This window comes from Meriones unguiculatus, chromosome 19, assembly GCF_030254825.1.
Source record: "Meriones unguiculatus strain TT.TT164.6M chromosome 19, Bangor_MerUng_6.1, whole genome shotgun sequence".
Taxonomy (NCBI): Eukaryota; Metazoa; Chordata; class Mammalia; order Rodentia; family Muridae; genus Meriones; species Meriones unguiculatus.
In genome coordinates this window covers 71,997,090-72,019,060 of record NC_083366.1, presented here as the reverse complement: position 1 = coordinate 72,019,060, position 21,971 = coordinate 71,997,090, and the positions used below count along the sequence as shown (strand labels likewise).

The window sequence follows — 21,971 nt, the reverse complement described above, 5'->3', positions numbered from 1 at the left end:
CATCCTCTCCAGCAAGTGTTGTCACTTGAGTTTTTTATCTTAGCCATTCTGATGGGTGTAAGGTGAAATCTCAGGGTCGTTTTGATTTGGATTTTCCTGATGGCTAAGGATGTTGAGCATTTCTTTAAGTGTTTCTCTGCCATTCAGTATTCCTCTACAGAGAATTCTCTGTTTAGCTCTGTCCAACATTTTTTTAATTGGATTACTTGATTTGTTGCTGTTCAACTTAACTCATAAGTAGATATTAGACATACAATATAAAACATACTAAAATCTGTCCACCTAAAGAAGTTAAGCAAGAAGGAGGACCCTGGGTAAGATGTTCAAACCTCATTCAGAACAGCAAACAGGATAGACTTCGGAAGATGGAGAAAACAGGCAACAGGACCGGAGTCTACCACAGAGGGCTTCTGAAAGACTCTATCCTGCAGGGTATCAAAGCAGATGCTGAGACTCATAGCCAAACTTTGGGCAGAGTACAGGGAATCTTATGGAAGCAGGGGGAGATAGAAAGACCTGGACGGGACTAGAACCACAAGGAGAACAACAGAACCAAAAAATCTGAGCCCAGGCGTCTTTTCTGAGACTGATATTCCAACCAAGGACCATTCATGGAGATAACCTAGAACCCCTGCACAGATGTAGCCCATGGCAGCGCAGTGTCCAAATGGGCTCCCTACTAAGGGGAACAGAGGCTGTCTCTGACAAGAACTCAGTGGCCAGCTCTTTGATCACTTCCCCCTCAGGGATGTAGCCTTGCCAGGTCACAGAGGAAGATGATGCAGCCAGCCTTGATGAGACCTGATAGGCTAGGGCCAGATGGAAGGGGAGAAGGACCTCCCCTATCAACAGACTGGGAATGGGGCATGGGAGTAGAAGAGGGAGGGGGCTACAGCTTGGATACAAAGTGAATAAATTGTAATAAATAAATAAGTGAAAAATAAAAGCCAGGACTGGTGGTATTCATGTTAGCAACCCCAGCAGTCCTAATGATGTGGAAGGCAGAATTTCTAGAAAGTTCTAAGTTCAGCTAGTCTACAACACAGAGCACAATGGCAAAACAAGAGGCCTTGGAAGGTTCTCAAGAAACAACTGATTTGGTAGTCCCCTGACTTCCATAGATGCTTTGTGGCATGTTCTCTCTCTCTCTCTCTCTCTCTCTCTCTTTCTCTCTCTCTCTCTCTCTCAGCATGAAAGCTTCTATCAGCATCTAGTCTGGTGAAAAATAACTAAGCGTTTTATGGGACATTAGTCAAAGTAGCTAAAGCAGTCTTCAGATGTAGTTCAAGGATAGCTTTTAGAAGACAGGAATTGTTCTCAAAGATCACCAGCAATTGCTTGGGCAACCCGGATTTTAAGCAGGAGATGGGAGACTGGAGAGAAAGAATTAGGGGTAAAGTCATGGTCTACGACTGTGAAGAGAAATAGCTGCGGAGAGCAAAGGTCTTACCTAGACCATACTAAAGAATTCTGTCCTCAACATCTTTCATAAATTAGATCACAATTACATTAACTCCATTATTGAGCTTACATAGTTATGACTATGCAAGAACTGTTCACTGCCCATCCAAGTTGTGAACTGTGATTGTATTTTTTTTTAGGACTTTTCCTCTCTATTTTGTATGATTTTTGGAGAAAACATTTAATTTTGTCATTTCTTTAGTTTTCAGGAACACATTACTACTTCTTGCCAAATATTCTAATGGCTGTGAAAACACCTCTTTTTGGTATGTTCCTCACGTTCAAATGCATCTGGCAAGCAATAGTTCTCTCCTGGTTTCCTCTCAGCCATGCAACACAGGGCTGTCAGTTCTTCAGGCCCAACCAGTTATTTAGCAGTTCCCATGCATGTTGGTGTTAGGAGTGATTCCCTATTCTCTCATCTTGTTTTCCCCATTCTTAGTTTAGTGCCTGCTTTTTTGAAGCACTTGTTCTAGTAGCTTAATTTAAAAACAACAACAACAAAACAGGTGGTGGTGGTGGACGTCTTTAATTCCAGCACTCAGGAGGCAAAAGCAGGCAAGTCTCTGAATTTGAGGACAGCCTGTCCTACAGAGCAAGTTCTAGGACAGCCAGGGCTACACAGAGAAACCCTGTCTCAAAACAAAACAAAACAAACAAACAAAAAGACAAGTAAAACATTTTTATGTATATGAGTATTTTCCTGAATGTATGTCAGCACTATGTTCTTGTGTGCTGCCTGTGGAGGTCAGAAGGGTGCATCAGATCCCCTGAATATGAGGTTACAGATGTTCAGAGCCACTATATGGATGCTGGGAATCAAACCCAGGTCCTCTAGGAAAACAGACAGTATTTTTAATTCTGAGCCATCTCTCCAGTCCCTCTGTTGGTGGCTTCTTCTTCTTCTTCTTCTTCTTCTTCTTCTTCTTCTTCTTCTTCTTCTTCTTCTTCTTCTCCTCTTCCTCCTCCTCCTCCTCCTCCTCCTCCTCTTCCTCCTTCTTCTTCCTCCTCCTCTTCCTCCTTCTTCTTCCTCCTCCTCTTTCTCTTCCTCCTCTTTCTGCTCCTCTTCTTTTCTTCTTTTTCTTCTTCCTCCTCTTCTTCTTTTTCTTCTTCCTCTTCCTGATCCTCCTCCTCCTCTTCTTCTTCAAGGTTTATTTTTCTTGCTGAACTGTCTACTCACAAAGAAAAAGGACAAATTAAATTATTCTGATTTCAACTTCTAAAAGTCCAGGCATATGCTTGAGTTATAAGAAACCATTATTCAGATAGTCTGCCTGGATCCTCACTCAGATTAATTTTGTATAGAGAAATTAAGATGACTCCAGAGAAAAACATGAAGGGACCACAAAGTAAATGCCTTTAGTCCAGCTGAGAAAAATTGTCATATGCTTTCTGCAGTAGGAAGATATTTCCTTAGTAATGAGGAAGGAAGGCCAGTGTGAAGAACATGGGCTAGGGGTGAACTCAGTGGTGGAAAGCATCTGTCTGGTGTCCATGAGACTTTGGATTTGATCCCCAGATTCACAGATAGACAGACACACAGACACACACACAGAGACACACACACACTACCACCATCACCACCACCCTCTCTCCCTCCTTCTCCCATCCTCTCTCTGACCCCAACTTGTGGATAAGACGTAAGCTCTCAGCTACTGCACCAGAATCATGCTCCCTGCCATGATGGTCATGGATTCCCCCTCTGAAACTGTAGGCAAGGCCCCAACTGGATGCATTCTTTCATAAGTCAGCTTGGTCATGGTGTCCTTTTGAGCAATAGGAGAATAACTTAGACAGTCTCCATATTACAGAATTTGTTACAATGACTAGATCAATGGTATAAGAATATTTAGCACAGTGTTTGGTATATAAAAAGTAATTAATAAAATATTAATTATTTACTTTCAATATTCACCACTCTTATAATGAATAAAAGGCTATCAATACCAACTTAACCCCAGATAATAGAATAACCCCAGATAAAAGAATAAATCCAAATATTTACTCAAAAGTGCTAGTAATGTACATTCCTTTATAGAACCTTATATAGTATGCTTTATTTTTCTGTTAATTTTACTAGAATTCACTTGGCACTTACTATGTTTTTGCTTTCATTAGGTGCTCGAAAGTATTGATGATATGAAACAGAGGGCTGGTTTTAGGCAGGCTGCACATAATTTATATGTGAATGTGTTCAGTGGGAGTATAGATAACTTAGCAATTACATCAAGTGAGTAGAGTAGGGAAAATAATAAGAAAGTACTACCCCTGAGAGTTTGGAATAGGTTTTTTATTTAAATGTTTAGAATCATCTAACTTACAAATAAGGATGCTTTGACTTCTTTCTTTCTTGTTTGTATCCCCTTGATGTCTTTTATCTGTCTTTTTGCCCTAGCATAGACTTTAAGCAGTATACTGAACAGAAATGGAAAGAGAAATTCTTGTCTTGTTCCTAAAAGTAGTGGAAATACTCTTGGTTTCTCTATATTTAGCATGATGTGGCTTCTTGTAAATTGCCTTTATTATACTGAGATATGTCTCCATATTCCTAGTCTCTACAGGACTTTTATTATGAAGAAATGGATGTTAAATTGTGTCAAAGGCTTTTTTTTCTGCACCTAACAAAATGGTCATGTAATTTCTGTATGTGGTGGATTACATTTATCCATTTAAATATGTCGAACCATTTCTGCAAGTCTGGAATGAAGCTGAATTGATCATGGTGAGTAATCTTTTTGATGTGCTGTTGAATTTGTTTTGCAAGTATTTTATTGAGAATCTTAGCATATATGTTCATTAGAGAGGTTGGACTATAACTTTGTTTTTATTGAATCTTTGTTTTTTATATCAGATAATATTGGATATTGGCTTCATAAAAAAAGTCTGGTAGAATTCTGTGCTATCTCCATCTGGTCCTGGGCTTTTTTTAGTTAGTGATTCTTAATTATTGCTTCTATCTCATTTGTTGTTATGAATCAAGAATCTCAACATAAGAGCTTATATGCTGAATCTGACAGAGGAGGAAGTAGGGAATACACTTGAATTTATATATTTGAACCAAATAGCACAGACCAACAATTGACAAACAGGACCACATGCTACTACAAATCTTCTGAATGGGAAAGGACATCTTATTCAATTGAAGAGGGAGCCTATAGAGTGGGAAAAAAATCGTTGTTAGTTAAACATTTGACAGAAGGCTAATATCTAGAACATATAAAAAAAAAAACTAAAAAACTAAACACAAAGAAAACAACTCAATTACAAAATAAGGTATGGAAATAAACGGAGTTCTCAAAAGATGAAATAAAAATTGCTGAGAAACATTTTTTAATGTTAACATTTTTTTTTTAATGCTAGCATCCTTAATCATCAGGAAAGGGCAAATTAAGACCATTTTGAGATTTCACCACCACCACCACCCTTCCTGCCACAATCAGAAGAGCTAATAGCCATAAAACAAATGACAACAAATGCTTCTCGTATATGGGGAAATGGGAATATTTATTCACTGCTGATGGGAATGCAAACTAGTGTAGCCACTACGGAAATCAGTGTGCAGTTTCCTCAAAGAACTAGGAATAGATCTGCCATAAGATTTAACTACATCGTTCATGATCTCTACATCCTACTATAGAGGTACTCGCTCATCCATGTTCATTGCTGCTTGATTCACAATAGCCAGGAAATAAAAGCTCCAGTGCTAAGAACAGGTTATCTCTTTTTCAGTAGTTGGCCAGTGGGGTCCCACAGACCCCCACATATTACAGGCAATTGCCACTGCTTTTGGCTACTCTTCAGAACTTGTAGGTAAGACTATTGCTGAAGGTTCCACAGACTTGAGTCATAAAACACGGAGAACCAAGTGGGTATTGCTCTGGAAGCCTCATCCTTACTGGGAAGCTTTCATAAAGCTAAAGTGTGCTATGAACACCACAGAGGAGAAAAATAGTCAGTCCTACCCATCTTCAGACGTATGAACTCTAGTAACAACTGTTCTGGTAGGAGAGGCCCTCAGGTGCAAGAGTGGCATGGGCGTTACCAGAGTAACTTAGCACTCTATGGTTGGACTTAAGGCCTGCATGATGAGACGGAACCCATACCTGGCACTGTTGTCAGGGCCAAGAGTCTGTGACTAGACAGCTCAGAGAACCCAATACTATTACTCTGCTAAATGAACATAGTCCTGAACGATCAGCCCTAACAATGTATTGCTATACCCACAAATTAGTACATCTCTCCACCCTCATCAGAGAAGCTTCTCCTTACATTAGGTGATGATTCACATTCAGGCCCACAAGTGTGTAACATGCAGAGAATAAGAGATTGTAGAATGCTCACTTCCAAAAGGGATGTCTATGTCGTATCCCTCCCCCAAGGTTCAGGGGAAATTCATGGAAGAGGTGGCAAAAAGACTGTAAGAGCCAAAGGTGATGGAACAGTGTTTCCTGGACACAGCAGGGCAGTTGCTGAACTCACAGTGATTGTGACAGGACCTGTGTACGCTCAAGCTGGATCAAATAAGCCCCACCCCTGGCTGAAAAGCGGTCGGCATTTGATAGCTGCTGGGAGAGCAATAGTCAGTTGGTTTTCTCAAAGAGGGTTGACCCACTAGGTCAACCAGGTCGCTCCTACTAGGTCACTCTAGGGCAGACCCCACACCCAGGCAGCAAATTTCATCAAAGAGATTTTTTTCGGAAGGGATGAATCCAGGGTTTGGGGGCAATGAATCCAGGGGTAGCTGAACTGAACTGTAAGCAGGGCTTATATAGGATTTCTTAGAGGGCAGGGCTTTCCAGGGCGGGAGATGTCCAGAGTGAAGACTGGCGGATTTCAAGTTCTGACCTCTGGGGAGCTCAGGGATTGGTGGGCTCTCCTGTTTAGTGACTGATGGGATTTTTCTTGTAGGGCAGGGTCTAAGCCTCTTCCAAGCCAGGGCTGGGAATGACAAATGACCCTTAGGGCCATTAGGGAAGTCTGCGTGGGGACAGGGCTTGGTTGCTGGAGCTCCTCAGGAATGGGGCCCATTTTCTTGCCTTGCTGTTTACAGAGTTTACATGGTATACAATGTTTACAAAAGAAGTCCACAGCAGGGGAGGCTTTCCCTGCCCTTGAGGTGAGGTGAATAGCCAACAGAGGGGGGGGATTTAAAGGCTAAAAAAAGCAAGTGTGTTCCAGTTAGGAAAACTGAATTTGTAAAGGGGTCTGGCATGAAACCTTTAGAAACATTTTAGATAATGGAAGCAGATCTCAGAGCATTCTTTCAGACTAGGTATTTAAATACGTCTTTGGTCTTTGGAAAGAACAGATAGGGGATTCCTTGGGATCCTGGGCAGACACTGAGCTACTCGTGCTGTAGGAGTGGAGTTTAACACACTGCTACTTTGTGTTGCTTTTGGCTCCATCAGGAAAATATAAAACCAGAGACTTTAAGGAGCAAGAGGAAGGCCCAGGCAAGTTCACGGGGGGTGTTTGCAGAGCTGTTTGGAGAAGCTAAGAAGGGTGGAGAAGTCTTTAAAACAGAGTGAAAATTATTTTATTTGTGCTTTAAAAATAGAGTTAAATCTGCTGGAAGTAACTAACATAGCACACCCTAAAAATAAAACCCAGCAAGAACTGAGACCTTTTCTCCCATGCAGGTGCAGTTGTTCTCCTCGGCAGCCCTCCACATGCTGGTTTGCAACATACTCTGATGCTCCAGCCTAAACGGTCCCTTATGAATGTCTCCCCACATGCAGTGTGCTTCCCAGGAAACTTAGCCAGAGGGCAGGCAGACATCTCAACCAACCCACAGTGCTTCAGAAAATTTCCACTAGACATGAGCTGCCCAGGGGCACTTCTAGCAAACATTCCCTTTTTTTAGAGAAAGGCGTAAAAGTGTTTAAAAATAGTTGGATGTTTTACAATTTGTTTTACCTTTTATTTTTTATTTTCGTCATAAAATAGTTGTTTATAGTGTTCAGATAATAAAAATATTCTTATGAAAGAAATATCTATTTTTATACCTTCTGGGGGAGTCATGCCAACTTTAAACATACCAGTCCAACTTAAGTCAATTCAGTCAGCATCTAGGGACCCTTCCTGGATCCTCAGTGCTCAGAAGCCAGAAAGAACTAAGCCAGAGCACCAGCTGGACAGAAACTCATGTGCATCAGGAAGGTGAAGAGTGGAAAGAAAACAGCATCGTGGAGACAACAGAGGCAGCACTGACTTCTGCTTAGGTCATCCAGAAGAGCTGAGGGAAGTAAGAATGAGAAGAAAAGGGGGAGGAACATTAAAACAGATGTTAACACTTGAAGGCCAACCACTAGATGGTTAAGAAAGATAACTTGTAAAACTAGGATTTATAAGAAAATTTGTGCTTAGCATAGAACTAAAAGTGTAATAAACCACTTAATCTATCAGTTCTAGAAACACATTTCAAACTCCTCTGATAGGCCACGCATGTTTAGATAAAGGATGAGATGTCATTCCTGCTCACACCCCCTGAATCAATGTAAAAATGTCCATACAGAAACCACACCACAGACAATTGCCGAGAAGGGGCACAGCAACCACTCTGGGAACACTCCAGAGTTATGGGGTCTAAGAAGTAAATGATATAAAAGTCTACATATTGGACCTGGTGAAGTGGTTCTATGTGTAAGGCCACCAAGCCTGAAGACCCCACTTCAATCCTGAGACCCATATGTTGTCTTCTGACCTCCATTTGTACACACTGTGTGTCTCCCCAACACATACACAGCGAGCAAGTAAACGTAAAAAGAATTTTTGTAAAAAAATCTGCATTTTGTAATGATCATATAGGTAGTTTTCTGGGGAATAAACTTAAAATGAGTGCAATAAGAAGGAGGCAGATGTTTTAGCAGCTGTTTTGACCAACTAGATGCAGCGTAGGTTTAAGCCTGACAGGCTTTCATGGTCTCTGGAAAAACAGCCCAGTAGGAGAATGTGTGTTTATTGTACATGAAACTGTGGCATCCCTCAATCTTTGCTATCTCAAAGAAAGAAAAAAAAAGCATATAGACGCCGTCAGTCCTTGCCATACCTCACATGCAATTAACAATTCAAATAAAGCTAATGCATCGCACTGCTTTCTTTCACTGCAACAAAGACAATCAAGTCAGAAGATGAATGGTTTACAGTGCTCACAGTTTTAGTGGTTCTAATACCCATGACCCCCTGGCCTTAGCGATTTTGGACACGTGGTGAGCAGCAGCACAACACAGTGAGAAAAGCGCAACAAAACCACTTGCTCCTGATCAGGGAGCAAAGAGAGGAAGAGAAAAGGGCTGAAGTGTCGCAATCCTCTTTGGAGACACACACAAACTGTATCACTAGCCATAAAACAAATCTAATGGACCCCAGTTATATGTCTACGGTTATTTAGAAGCATTGAAGTTATCCATCAAGTGTCAGAATATCTTAAGACTTTTCTCTCTCAAGTTAAAGTCCTCAGGGCCTACTGATATGTTTATGTGAATGAGTCTCCATCTGTTGTAGAATCTAGCCCTGCCCTGTGAAGGGCAGCTAGTTGGGGCATGGCTATATAATAGGACCAGGGGATGAAAAGCTTTGGGATTTGCAGGACCAGGTGAGAGGAAAAGACAAGTGCAGGGCAGCATCTGGTGTCTCCTGTTTCTCCCTTTCATCACTCCTGTGGCAGGAGCTCCTCACTGCAGACCACTTGCCATTCTCTGACAAAACTGCAGGAACTCCCCATCCTTTGCACTCCAAAACAGCCTTCTCTCGGGAGCCCAGAATAAGTCCTCATAGTTCATAAAGCCCTAAAGCACATGTGTGATACAACAGTGACACAGTGACATCAGCACAGCCCCAGCCAAGGCTTCACTCAAACATGATTCAGAATAGAACAGTCAGCAGGTACCCACTCTATATCCTTCGTTTCTTTTCTTCCTTCTTTTAGAGACCCCCCCCCATACAAAAGTAAAGAAAAGTTTTGTGGCCACCCCACCCTGGGATAATGAGTCAGAGACAAAGAGGAGAGTCCACAGCCTGATGGAGACACAGCTTTTTCCCACTGGTTAATGTAAGTGAGCCACTTGCTATCCCTCGACCTAACTTCTGGGAACAGTCTCCAAGGCTAAATGCAGTTCTGAGTTTGCTCCTGAATATTCTAGAACACCAAGGACTCCTTGTGTGAGTGCACTGTCATGGTCATGAGTCTAGTGTTGGTTACACTTGTGTCAGGTTGTGCAAATCCTAACTTCAAGAGAAAACAAATTTAGAAAGCCTACCAGATGTACTCCTAATTATAGTTTTGGCTCTCTCTCATTGTTTCTGCAGGCCCAGTGGAGAGCACAGAAGCACACAAATGCTATCTATCTATTTATCTATCTATCTATCTGTCTGTCTGTCTGTCTGTCTATCTATCTATCTATCTATCTATCTATCTATCTATCTATCTACACAGACAGGCAGACAGACAGACAGGGTTTGTTTCCTGTGTAGCTCTGGCTATCCTGGAACTCATTATGTAGATCAGGCTGGCCTGAAAATCACAGAGATCCACCCTCCTCTGCCTCCGAACTGCTGAGATTAGAGGCATGCACCACTACAGCTGGCTCCATTTACTTCTTACCAATAATATTTGCGTACTCTACAGTCAACTGGAAATTATGCCACTTGACTCATGTTGTGCCTGCTATCCCTTTCTTGTTCATCTATTTCTTAGATTCAAAACTTGCCTTTTTTGAGTTTTGGAGTCCATCATCCCAGGCAGGTGGGACAGGTTATTGTATTAGACTTAAGTTACTTTATACACATGGTCTTCAGAGAAGGAAACATTCTCAGATAGCAATAGAGATAAATGTATATATATTTAGTTATTTATTTTTATTTTATTTTATTTTATTTTGCACGTAGGCCATTTTAAAATCAAAATCTCCTTCCCCTGCATCCTGACAGGAGTCAAGCTCTCACTCACTCCTCACTCAGGCACACCACAGACACCCTGGCTTTTCTTGCCTTATGCACAGATCTGCATGTAAATGAATAGCTGCTACTATCTAAAGTCCTCAGAAATTGCCCGTTTCACAGACTGCGTGGTTTTCACTTCTCACACTCCCTAGCTTCACAATTCTAGTTAAGAAATGCCATGCCGAAGCAGCATAGGGTGCAGGTGGGAGGGGTGAGCCGAGACTCCTGACCCCCTGAAAGCCAGTGCCTGCCTCGGAGACTTGCCAGGTCGTCCTGAGATGGCTTTACATTTAAATAATGATCAGTCTCCAGAGTTCTGAGCCCCGTTCTGAGAGTTGAGAGATCTTCATTATCTACTTGCATTTGCCTCCTTAGGGAAATTTCTTCAGTCAGAAATACAGGTCAATTAGCAAGCTCCACCAAGCAGTAATTCTAAGGAGCTGGCTGGAAAGCCTCCTGACTCCCTGCTCTTAAACTAGCTCTCCAACAGTGTGTAATCACTTTAGTCAGGGGTAGGTGGGAGGATCATGCTCTTTGACGCCATGATTCATGTTCTTCAGTGGATTTGTATCACTTGCTGCCTTCTTGAAGTTGTAAGGCCAGCTTTTGACATACTTTCTCATTCTCAGTCCAGCGCGGCTGCCTATACCTATGTGAGTTCTAGGTGTCCTGCATCCTCAAAGGTTTTTCTGTTTCCCATGAACATTATTTAAAAGTAGCATATACTTTTGTTCCTGGTATACATACTCATAGGTATAAACCTATGAACAAATGTGCATATTCTCTTTTCATTTTTCTAATTGAGCAGTGTTTTAAAACTATAGATTCTTTGGCTTATACGAGCAAAATAGTGCTTGGTTTGTTTGTATTTTGTTTTCAGAAGACATCAGGAATATTTTTTTGTGAGATGAGTTGAGAGAATATATAGAAATGAGGGTTTGCCTCTATGTCTGTTCAAGGCTGTTCCTAAGTGGGAATTGAGCTATGCACACCAAGAACACGCAGAAGTAGCCTTTGTGTGTGAAGCACCGGATTTCTAAGTCTGAAAATCTCTTGCTTCATCCTCCAAGATCTGTACTAACCACAGGATGCGTCATTCATTCACAAACATCTATTGAGCACACAGATACACAAGGGTGAGGTCCCTTCCCTGTAGGAACTCTCTACCTGGAGGTAATCTCTTCCCTCTTACCCCTACTCTGTCCCCCACTCCCAAATCGCAACCACTTAGTCTTCTGTGTGTCTGTATCTAATCAGGACCTGCTGGAGTCTGTTCATTAATGTCTGCATGGAGAGCATTATTCACTCCTGTAGGGAGAAGAGCAAAGCAAAGAGCTTTTCCTCATACTCAGGGCTTGTAAAAGTACCCAAGTCCTCACGTGCTAACTCTTCTCATCTGTCTTTCTCTTTTTGTTTTCCTTTTTCTCCTTCTCTTTCTCTCCCTCCTTTCTCCCCTTCCCCTCCTCCTGCTCCTTTCCCCTCCCCTCTCCTCCCCTTCCTTTCTTTTTCTCCTCCTCCCTTTTTCCTTTTTCCTTTCCTTTCCTTCTCTCTTCTCCCTCTCCTCTCTCCTCTTCTCTCCTCCCCTCCCCTTCCCTCCCCTTTCCTTTCCTTTCCTTTTGAACATGATCTTATGAAGTTCCCAATTCAGGCCTTGAATTTATACTCCGCCTGCCTCAGCCTCCTGAGTAGCTGAGATCACAGGTCTTTACCAATAAACCTAGTTTCAGTTTCTTTAAAAGACACAAAATTGCTGGGGATGTAGCTCAATTGGTAGATTATTTTCCTAACATGCATGAGGCCCTGGCTTAGTACCCAGCACCACAAAGACTGAGTACCTCAGTGCACTCCTGTTATGCCAGCACTCTAAGGAAGTCAAGGTAAAAAGATTTTCACCATCATTCTTAGCCACATGGCAACTTCCAGGCCAGCATGGATACATGAGACCCTGTCTCACTACCACATACACAAAACTATGGAAAAAATAATTAAAGCAATGATTTATTATATTTAAGCAATAGACATAACACATATTAACAGATAACAAATAGGACGGAAAGAGTGGGGCTACAAAGGGAGGGACAATTTATAGGTATCACTGCAGTTAGAAACTTAAAGCAACTTCTGATAAGTTACAGTATTTTACAGTACACTGTTGAGCAATAGTTGTAATAAGTAGAAAATTAATAATCTACTTTAAAATTTTTTAAATATTTGTTTTAAGTGTGTGTGTGCGCATACGTGTGTATATGTATGTGTGTGTGTATGTGTGGTGTGTGTGTGGGTGTATGTGTGTGTGTGTGTATGTGTGTATATGTGTGTGTATGTGTGTGTATATGTGTTTGTATGTGTGTGTGTATATGTGTTGTGGTGTGTGGGTGGATGTATGTGTGTGTGTGTATGTGTGTGTGTATGTGTGTATATGTGTGTGTATGTGTGTATATGTGTATTTATGTGTGTGTATGTATATATGTGTGTGTATGTGTGTGTGTGGTGTGTGTGTATGTATGTGTGGTGTGGGGGGTGTATATGTGTGTGTGGTGTGTGTATATGTGTGTGTGTATGTGTGTATATGTGTATTTATGTGTGTGTATGTGTGTATATGTGTGTGTATGTGTGTGTGTATGTGTGTGTATATGTGTTTGTATGTGTGTGTATATGTGTGTATGTGTGTATGTGTGTATATGTATGTGTATGTGTGTATATATGTGTGTGTATATGTGTTTGTATGTGTGTGTATATGTGTGTATATGTGTGTGTATGTGTGTATGTGTGTGTATATGTATGTGTATGTGTGTAAGTGTGTGTGTATATGTGTTTGTATGTGTGTGTGTATATGTGTGTATATGTGTGTATATGTGTGTGTGTGTGTGTGTGTGTGTGTGTGTACTAGCGTACATGAGTGAAGACGCCCTCAGAGGCCAGGAGAGGTGTTCGATCCTCTGGATCTGAAAGCACAGGTTGCTGTGGTTGTGACCCACCCAACGTGGGTGCTGGGAACCGAACTTGGGTCCCCTGAAAGAGCAGCAGGTGCTTAACTGCTGAGCCATCTCTTTAGGCTCCATATAACCAATTTTAAAACACACAAAAGATCTCAATAGACAATTATCTAAATAAAATACACAAGTGTCTCGTGGCCTTTTACCTTAGCTGATCCCCTTGAAACACAATGCATTTGTATAATTTAACTGTCTTCATGTAGACATGATATCTGATATCTGTCTTAGCCAGTTTCCACACTAGAGACACAGGATGCATTTCAGGCATTAGCATTGGTACCTGATGTTCTCACCTCAATCATGGATTGATTACCCATGCTAAACTACACAGTAGATGTCCAGGACATTGGGTTCTCAAGGTTACCCTTCCTTAGAAGAGAGAACCAATGGCCCATGCTAGACAGCTAACAAATGTTTGTTAACAGAACAAATGAGAGTGTTTATGGAGAACTGAAAATAAACTGATCAGTACGTTGATCATCAGTAAGAATTCCACCTGGATTCTTCAGCCGGAATGATCCGAGGCAGGTTATTTAACAGGGCTTTTCTATACATCAGCTTCTGGTTTTGGAGGAGATAAATTAGTATGGAAGACCCTAGAGATAAGCCTGGTGATGGTGATGCACACCTTTAATCCCAGGATCTCCGTAAATTTGAGGCTAGCTTGTTCTACAAAGTGAATTTCAGGACAGGCAAAACTACACAGAAAAACCCTGTCTCAAAAAAAAAAAAAAAATTAAAGTGTGAAATTAAAAAAAGTAGCAATTAAAAATAATCATACTGAAGACTCACTATTTTACACCCTCTGCCCAGATCACCTGGCTGTGGGAAGGAGCACCAGGCTGCCCCATTGCCAACAAAATCTTAAGGAAGCCGTTTTCTTGGGAGTGAGTACTCTGTTTTACTTGGCCTGAGGTTCCTCTCGGGGAATGATGCTGTCAACAAAAATGAGTAACAACGTGCTGGACAGCTACACCACCACCTAGCATCACTACCCCAGAGAGGAGGCCAGGCATGATGGCTCACATCTTTAATCCCAGCATCAAGGAGGCCAAGGCAGGTGGATCTCTGTGAGTTCTAAGCCAGCCAGGACCCTTTCGCAAAACAAAACAACCCAGACTCAGAGGGGATCCACCACTACTTATCCTCATTGCCTCCAAAATAAGAGGCAGCGACAGACATAATCTAATCAGATAGTCATATCTTATAGCTCCTAGGTGAGGATATTTTTGAGAATAAAAGAGAAAGTGACACTAATGACTCAGGAAACCTCTAGGGAGGTCTCTGGCAAGGCAAAGTGTATGGGTATGTGCCACAGCCAAAAGAAGTTTCAAGTGTGCACCATCAGTTCAACCCTTTTCTCCTTTTTAACCTCTTCCTTTGAAGGTTATAGACACTCCTCCCTGGGATGGGGAGGGATGGAGTTTAGTCCAGTGTTTGTCTTCCATTTGCAAGGTATTGAGTTTGAGCCCTGGCACTAACAAAAAAGAAAAACTCCCTTCAAGTCCTGTAAAATCTAGGTTGATCTCCTTTAGCTTTGTCTTGATTTGTTGGATAACACCGGCATCAGCATTTTCATTTCCTTGAGCTTCAGTCCTGAATTTTTTTTTTTTTTTGAGACAGGATTTCTCTGTGTAGCCCTGGCTGTCCTGGAACTTGCTCTGTAGACCAGGCTGGCCTTGAACTCATAGAGATCCACCTGCCTCTGTCAACCCCATCGCCCAAACTCTGACCCCTAACCCCAAGCACTGAGATTAAAGGTCTGAGTCACCAATAAATATTTTAAAAGATTTATCTTCCCACATCAAATTGACTTGGCACCTTGTTAGAAAAATTAATGTGTGAGTCAGTTTCTGAATTCTATATTAATCTATTTATCTACTTGTTTAGCCTTGAAACTGTGTGCTGGCTAGTTTTTATGTGACTTGACACAGACTAGAGTCATTTGAGAAAAAGGAACCCCAATTTAGATCCACTTATGGGCATTTTTTTTTATTAATGGTAGATATGGGTGGGTCCATCCTACAAAGAGAGGTGTCACCCCTGGGTGGTATAAGAAAGCAGGCTGAAGGAGCAAGCCAGGAAGGACCATTCTGCCAAGGCCTCTGCTTCAGTTCCTGTCTACTGCTCCCTCCCTCAAGTTCCTGCTCTGACTTCCCTGGAAAATGGGATGTAAGCTATGAGATCAAATGAACCCTTTCTTTCCTAAGCTGCTTTTGGTCCTGGTGTTCTATCATAGCAGTAGACACTCAGCTAAGACACATTGTCTAGATTACTGTAGTTCTTGAGAAGGAAGTTTAATAAGTCAAAAGCAACCGCTACCCTTAAGAAGTGTACGATCTGATTGGAGAGGCAATCCAACTTTACAAAGCAGTGAAGGAAACCATACTCCTGCCTTCAGGTGTTAGAAGTATAAAAGAGACTTCTGTTTGGTTTGTGGTGAATGGGAAAGCTCCCTGAAAGTGTAAACACTGAAATCAGAAGAGAATTCACACACACACACACACACACACACACACACACACACACTCGCTCTATCTGCATGTACACCTGCATGCAAGAAGAGGGCATCAGATTGTATTATAGATGATTGTGAGCCACCATGCAGTTTCTGGGAATTGAACTCAGAACCTCTGAAAGAGCAGACAGTGCTCTTAACCACTGAGCCATCTCGCCAGCCCACATTTTAAGCTTTTACTGTGAATAAAATGGAGAGCTATCAAAGGGTTTTAAGAACTGAGCTGATTTGATGTCTTCTAGAAGGATCTTTCTGGATACTTTTTTTGAAATTTCTAGGGGGGTCATGGGCATGCAGGGACAAAAAAAGAGCTATGTGTCCGTACAATTTTTACATTTAAATTTATTTGTGTGTACTTATGTGGGAACTGTTAAGTTTGCTGACAAGTGACTTGAGCCACTGAGCTACCTCACCCGTGGGTTAAAGAACTAACCAAAAGCTGGTGGTGGCTTGGGCTGGGTGACAAGTGGCTATGTTCTGGTTATTCCCTGACAGAAGGCCAACAGGACTGGCTGACAGACTAAATATGGAAAGAGAGAATAGAGGCGTCAGTGTCTATGGGGAGAGTAGAAGGATGTGCTGCCATTCACCAAATGTGACAGAAAGAAAGAAAGAAAGAAAGAAAGAAAGAAAGAAAGAAAGAAAGAAAGAAAGAAAGAAAGAAGAAAGGAGACGGTCATTCTCCTACTAATCTAAATATAGACCTTACTCCCTGACGTCTAGGCAAGTTAGGAAGATGGATGATGGATTAAAGTGCACGCGCCATCAGAGTTGTCAGTATGCTGTTCTCAGGATAAAGCCAGAAGCACTGTGGGGATGGACTGTCCCCAGTGAATGAGTCTGCTGTCAAGGACAACTTGGGAGGAGGCTTGTTCCACTCAAACAATGGGAAGAAATAAATGGGCAAAGACCAGATCCTGGTACATAGCTCTCGTGTCATCAGCTAGGAGCAGATTAAAACACGAGCATGGGCAACACTGGAGAAGATGAGGCAGGAGCCATCACAGGGTCAGGGAAACTTAAGGGAGGCAAGATGAGCCCCTGAGGTCACAGGTTTTCCACAGCTGGCGGAAGACTTGTTGAAGTGACTTTTTTTTTTTAATTTTTTTTTTTATCAGTTACATTTTATTAACTCTGTATCCCAGCCATGTCCCGATCCCTCATTCCCTCCCAGTCCCTCCCTCCCTCCTTCATCTCCACCGTGCCCCTTTCCAAGTCCACTGATGGAGGGGACCTCCTCCCCATTCATCTGATCCTGTTTTATCAGGTATCTTCAGGACTGGCTGCAAAGCCCTCCTCTGTGGCCTAACAGGACTGCTCCTCCCTTCGGGGGTGGGGAGACCAAAGAGCCAGTCATTGAGTTCCTGTTAGAAATAGTCCCTGTTCCCCTCACTTTGGGAAACCAATTGGTTACTGAGCTACCACAGGCTACATCTGAGTGGAGGTTCTAGGTTATATCCATACATGGTCCTTGGTTGAATGTCAGTCTCAGAAAAGACCCTGTGCCCAGATATATTTGGTCCTTGTGGAGCTCCTATCCTTTCCCCATCAGACTAACTCCCCTTCTTTCTTATGATTCCCTGTACTCTGCCAAAGGTTTGGTCATGAGTCTTTGCTTTGAAAACACTGCTAGTTAGAGTCTTTCAGATGCGCTCAGTAGACTCCTGTCATACGTTCAATGCACATCCCATCTGTCTTTCTAAATGAGGATTGATCATCTTACCCCATGTCCGCTCACCCAGCTATACCACTGCTAGGTATATACCCAAAGTTTGTTCAAGTACACAAAAAGGACACTTGCTCAACCATGTTTATAGCAGCTTTATTTGTAATAGCCAGAACCTGGAAACAACCCAGATGTCCATCAACGGTGGAATGGGTACAGAAATTGTGGTATTTTTATACAATGGAATACTACTCAGCAATCAAAAAGGAGGAAATCATGAAATTTGCAGGCAAATGGTGGGATCTAGAAAAGATCATTCTGAGTGAAATATCCCAGAAGGAGAAAGACAAACATGGGATATACTCACTTATATAGACCTATAAGATATGATAAACATAAGGAAATCTATACACCTAAAAAAGATAATCAATTGAAGTGACTTTTAAAAAAATACAAAGGAAGAAGAGAGGAGAAACTGTGCCAAGAGGTGGGAGTGGAGGTAGCACACACCACACATTTGGTAAAAGCCAAGTGATAATCTTTCTCATTTTGGTGAAACAGATGGAGATAAAACTATTGACTCTGCAGAGCCTAGCCTTTCCTTCTGTGTTAACACCTGCTCCTAGAAAAGACATTTAATTAACACTTAATATTTATTGATTGTGTGTTGGAGCAGGTACTTGTGTGCCATGGTGCAGGTGTGGAAGTTAGAGGAGAAATTGTGAAAGTTGGTTCTCTCCTTCCACCAGATGGGTCTGAGGGATTGAACTCAGGTCACCAGGCTTGGGGGCAAGTACCACCTCACCAGCCCAACCCCCACTCCATGCATAAAAAATAATCAGAAATCACTGTGGTTTATTTCTAGTGCAAGGTGCCTTTAGAGCAGGTTAGACAGTAAGTTAACCCAGGAGGCACTGGGCCCTTTCTTCCCTCACTGTCAGCGTGTCTAGGCTCTCTCGGTTTATCCTAGGGCTGAAAATATAGGCAATCTGCTGTGTGACTAGGTCCATGAACCACAAAAGGAGGGAATGTCGAATCCCAGAATATACTTTAGGTAAGACTCCGAATCCTGAATTAATAGGATGGGGGATTTGAAGAGGAGGTCAGAAGAGCCCAGCCAATGAGGAACTGGGGGGTAGAAATGCGATTAGGAATATAAAAACTAAAGCTTTGTGCCAAATCAGTGTGCCAGCTATGTGTTCTCTGCTTGCTTGTCTTTTCTCTAGGCTGACACCCAACTTTACAAGGTCACAGAATAATATTCTTTGCTTTCTGTGCACTAAGTGAGAATCCCTGTTTTTCACGCCTTGAGAGCCTTTCCTGGATTTCCTCCTATCACTTCTATCATGCTCTCAAGCCTGTCTTCCGAGTTGTTTATGGCAAAAAGAGGCCTGAGCTGTAGTTTTTCAGCATGCCCAGTGTGGGTTCTGGGTTTCTAATAATTAATCCATGTGGATACTTCAAAGGCCCAGAAGGGGGCAATGTGACATTAGGACTTTGGGCCTTCTATGTTTCACTGATGGTTTGGACTTTAACATCGGTAAATCCAGAATCCCAGAAGGTCTGGGCTAGAGTGAGCCAAGGACATCATGGGTCCAGTCTTCTCACTTGCCAGTAAAAACCCCGAGAGAGAGAGAGAGTGACCTTGGGCAGAGCACAGGCATTCCCTGGGAAGCCAAGGCTACAATAATTCTGACCCTAAGCCAATATTGCATGTGCCTTGTTGGTCGTTTGATTAAGAAGAAATGCCTTCAAAGCAGAGTTCCTCGGCTCGCATTATACACAGACAATGTTAATTTACATTTCACAGTTTACAGTTCTCTGCTTAAGACCTACAGCATTTTATAAGTGAATAGAAATAATAATTTGCATTAAAGAAACTTAAAAAAGTCAAAATATAAAAAATTAAATTACCTTTCCCCAAAGCTTGTATACTATAAAACAAAATGCATTTACCAAGTACAGACAAAATTTCAAGCCGATGAAATTTACATTGTCACAAAATTTACAGTGCTACTGAAAAAGCAAGGCTGGCTGGAGCCTGCAAGATGGCTCAGCAGTAAGGGTGCTTGGTGCACAAGCCTGGCACCCTGAGTTCAGTCCCCAAAACCCACGTAAAGGCAAGAGAGGGCTGACTCCACAATGTCGTCCTTTGCTGCCCACACATGCTCGCACATACACATCCTATGATAGATACACTTTTAATAAAATAGATTGATGATACAGCTTTGTTGAAACTAGCTTTTTACTCAGAAGTTACAATGGCATACTTTTTTGGATCGCTCTACTTTCTTCCACAGGATAAGATATAATAAAGATTTGTGAATTTGATTGCACAGAGGTATAGATATTTGAAATATTCTACAGTCCCAGAAAATTAAAATCTGAAACCTTTGTAACTGCTTTTCTGTCCTTGTTTCACTATCCTTCATCTGTTTATTGACCGTCTCTGTCCAACCTGTGTATTTATCTCTGTATAAACAGAGAGATGTAGACAGGTACCCATTTTTAATTACAGAAGTAGTTATGCATGTTGTAAATCTTCAAACTATAACCTCATAAAGCCATCAGGTTGCTTAAAGAAGACAGAATCTGGGCTCCTCAGCTTTTCCCTTTTGGGTTGGGGTTATGTATCTGCATGTTTTGGGGTTTTTTATTTTGTTTTGTTTTGTTTTGTTTTGTTTTGTTTTGTTTTGTTTTCAGCTAGAGGCTTGGTATGTAGACCAGACTGTCTTACAAATTGTCACACTTAAAATTGTAAGTACATTCAGGTTTAGTTATAAAAGAGTTCTCTTTTTTGTTTGTTTGGTTTTTGTAAAGGTGCCATGTGATTAATGGCCTGAGCAAGTTTAAGCAGAGGTAAATGTACTGTATTATTGACTGTGCTTTCAAATAGGAATGTTTCAACTCTTCCTCTAATAAAGTAAGTTCTTAGATGTACCCCTGCCTCAGCTTCTTGAGTATTTTAGATGTGTACCCCCGAGCCCCACCAATCTGCTCTCTCCTGCTGTGATCAAATACTTGTGGTAAACAACTCAATAGGAGGAAACATTATTTTGGTTCACAGTTTCAGTGGTTTTGATTCCTGATTGCTTGTCTGTGTTGCTTTGGGCCTGTGGTACCCCACAATACATTATGATGGTGTGCAGACTCCTCTCTCTGTTGCCCTGCCAGTCTCAGGATCTGGCTTCCATCTTGATCTAAATGGTTATTTCTATTACACTATTGTGTGAACATTCCAAATGGCCTGAAGATAGAAAAAAAAGCAAGAGGATAGGACATGCCTCCCTCTTTTTAAGGCAGTAGCCTAACAACTGTATTTATTACATCTTCTCAGAGTCCACAGCTAAAACTCAGACATGCAGCCAAACCCAGCTAGAGCAGAAATTGGAAAAAGCAATCTTCAGTCAGATAGCAGCATGCCCACCTGAAGTTTCTGTTATAAGGCAGTGGCTTTCAGAAACGGCTGTACCCCAAATCACTAGGAAACCCTAAAGACAAGCAAATAAGGCTGGAGGAGTAGCTCAGGCAGAACCCTTGCCTAGCAGGCATGAGGCCCTGGATTCGATCTTCAGCCCTGATCTCAAACAAGTGCATTGCCTTTTCTGTGTGCAACAATCTGTCACAAAGGGAGACTCCATAAAGATTTCAAATGCACTTGAACTTTTTGATAATAGAAGTGTTTGCTCTGAAGTACTCTCTCTTCAGACAGAGCAGTAACCCTGTGGCTTGTGACTGATAGACTTTCTTCAGTTTGGCTCATACAGAGCTGAATTCCCTAATCCCATCACACGTGTGTTTTTCTCACTGTCTTCCAGAATACGCTCCACTAGAACTAAATGAAGTTATGAAGCAGCAAAAGAACAGTTTTGGCTTCGATTTGCAAACATTTTAATCCCCTAAAAATAAACTGTGAGTTGCAAATAAGTATGAGTGTTCCCACACTGCTTCCTAAATTAGCTGTTTCTGGGAACATGGAGATTGTGTTTGTCTTTCTGCTCAGGACTACCTGCTTGTGTCCCCATGTTATACCCTGCTTTTAAGGCAAGTGCCATCTCTTAAAGGTGATGAGAGGATTTATGTTTTGCAAATGAATTATAAATGAAATTAAAATTTACATTCTGCATCTATGAGCCTAAAACATTTCTATCGGATCAGGGCCTTTTCTCTTCCTCATTTGTTTGAAGTGCATGGTTGATAAATGACCTCAGCTCTCATGTTCAAGAAGCCACTGATTGAAACGCTAAGGCAACTTTGTTAACTGCAGTTGCCCTTAGATTTTATTTTTGTAACCCATGGAAGGGGGACTGAAGACAGCTCTCTTCACAGTGCTGTCAGGCTGTCCATTCCTGGGGGATGCTTCAGAGGTTGATACGATCTTCCTCTGTCA

The 21,971-nt window shown here is 41.8% G+C and overlaps 1 protein-coding gene across 3 annotated transcripts in view; it reads left to right on the top strand.

Annotated features, from left to right (window-relative positions):
- The window catches only part of Nim1k (NIM1 serine/threonine protein kinase), a 48,988-nt gene that overhangs the window by 3,537 nt on the left and 23,480 nt on the right, over positions 1-21,971 (top strand). The window contains exon 2 of one of the 3 annotated variants that reach the window (XM_021650164.2): positions 4,014-4,183. The exons of 1 other annotated variant lie outside the window; for it this stretch is intronic. The gene's annotated coding sequence lies outside the window, so the exon portion shown is untranslated. Of the gene's footprint in view, positions 1-4,013; positions 4,184-9,387; positions 9,512-21,971 lie in introns of those variants that run through there. One more of the 3 variants, XM_060372897.1, reaches the window with a different exon arrangement.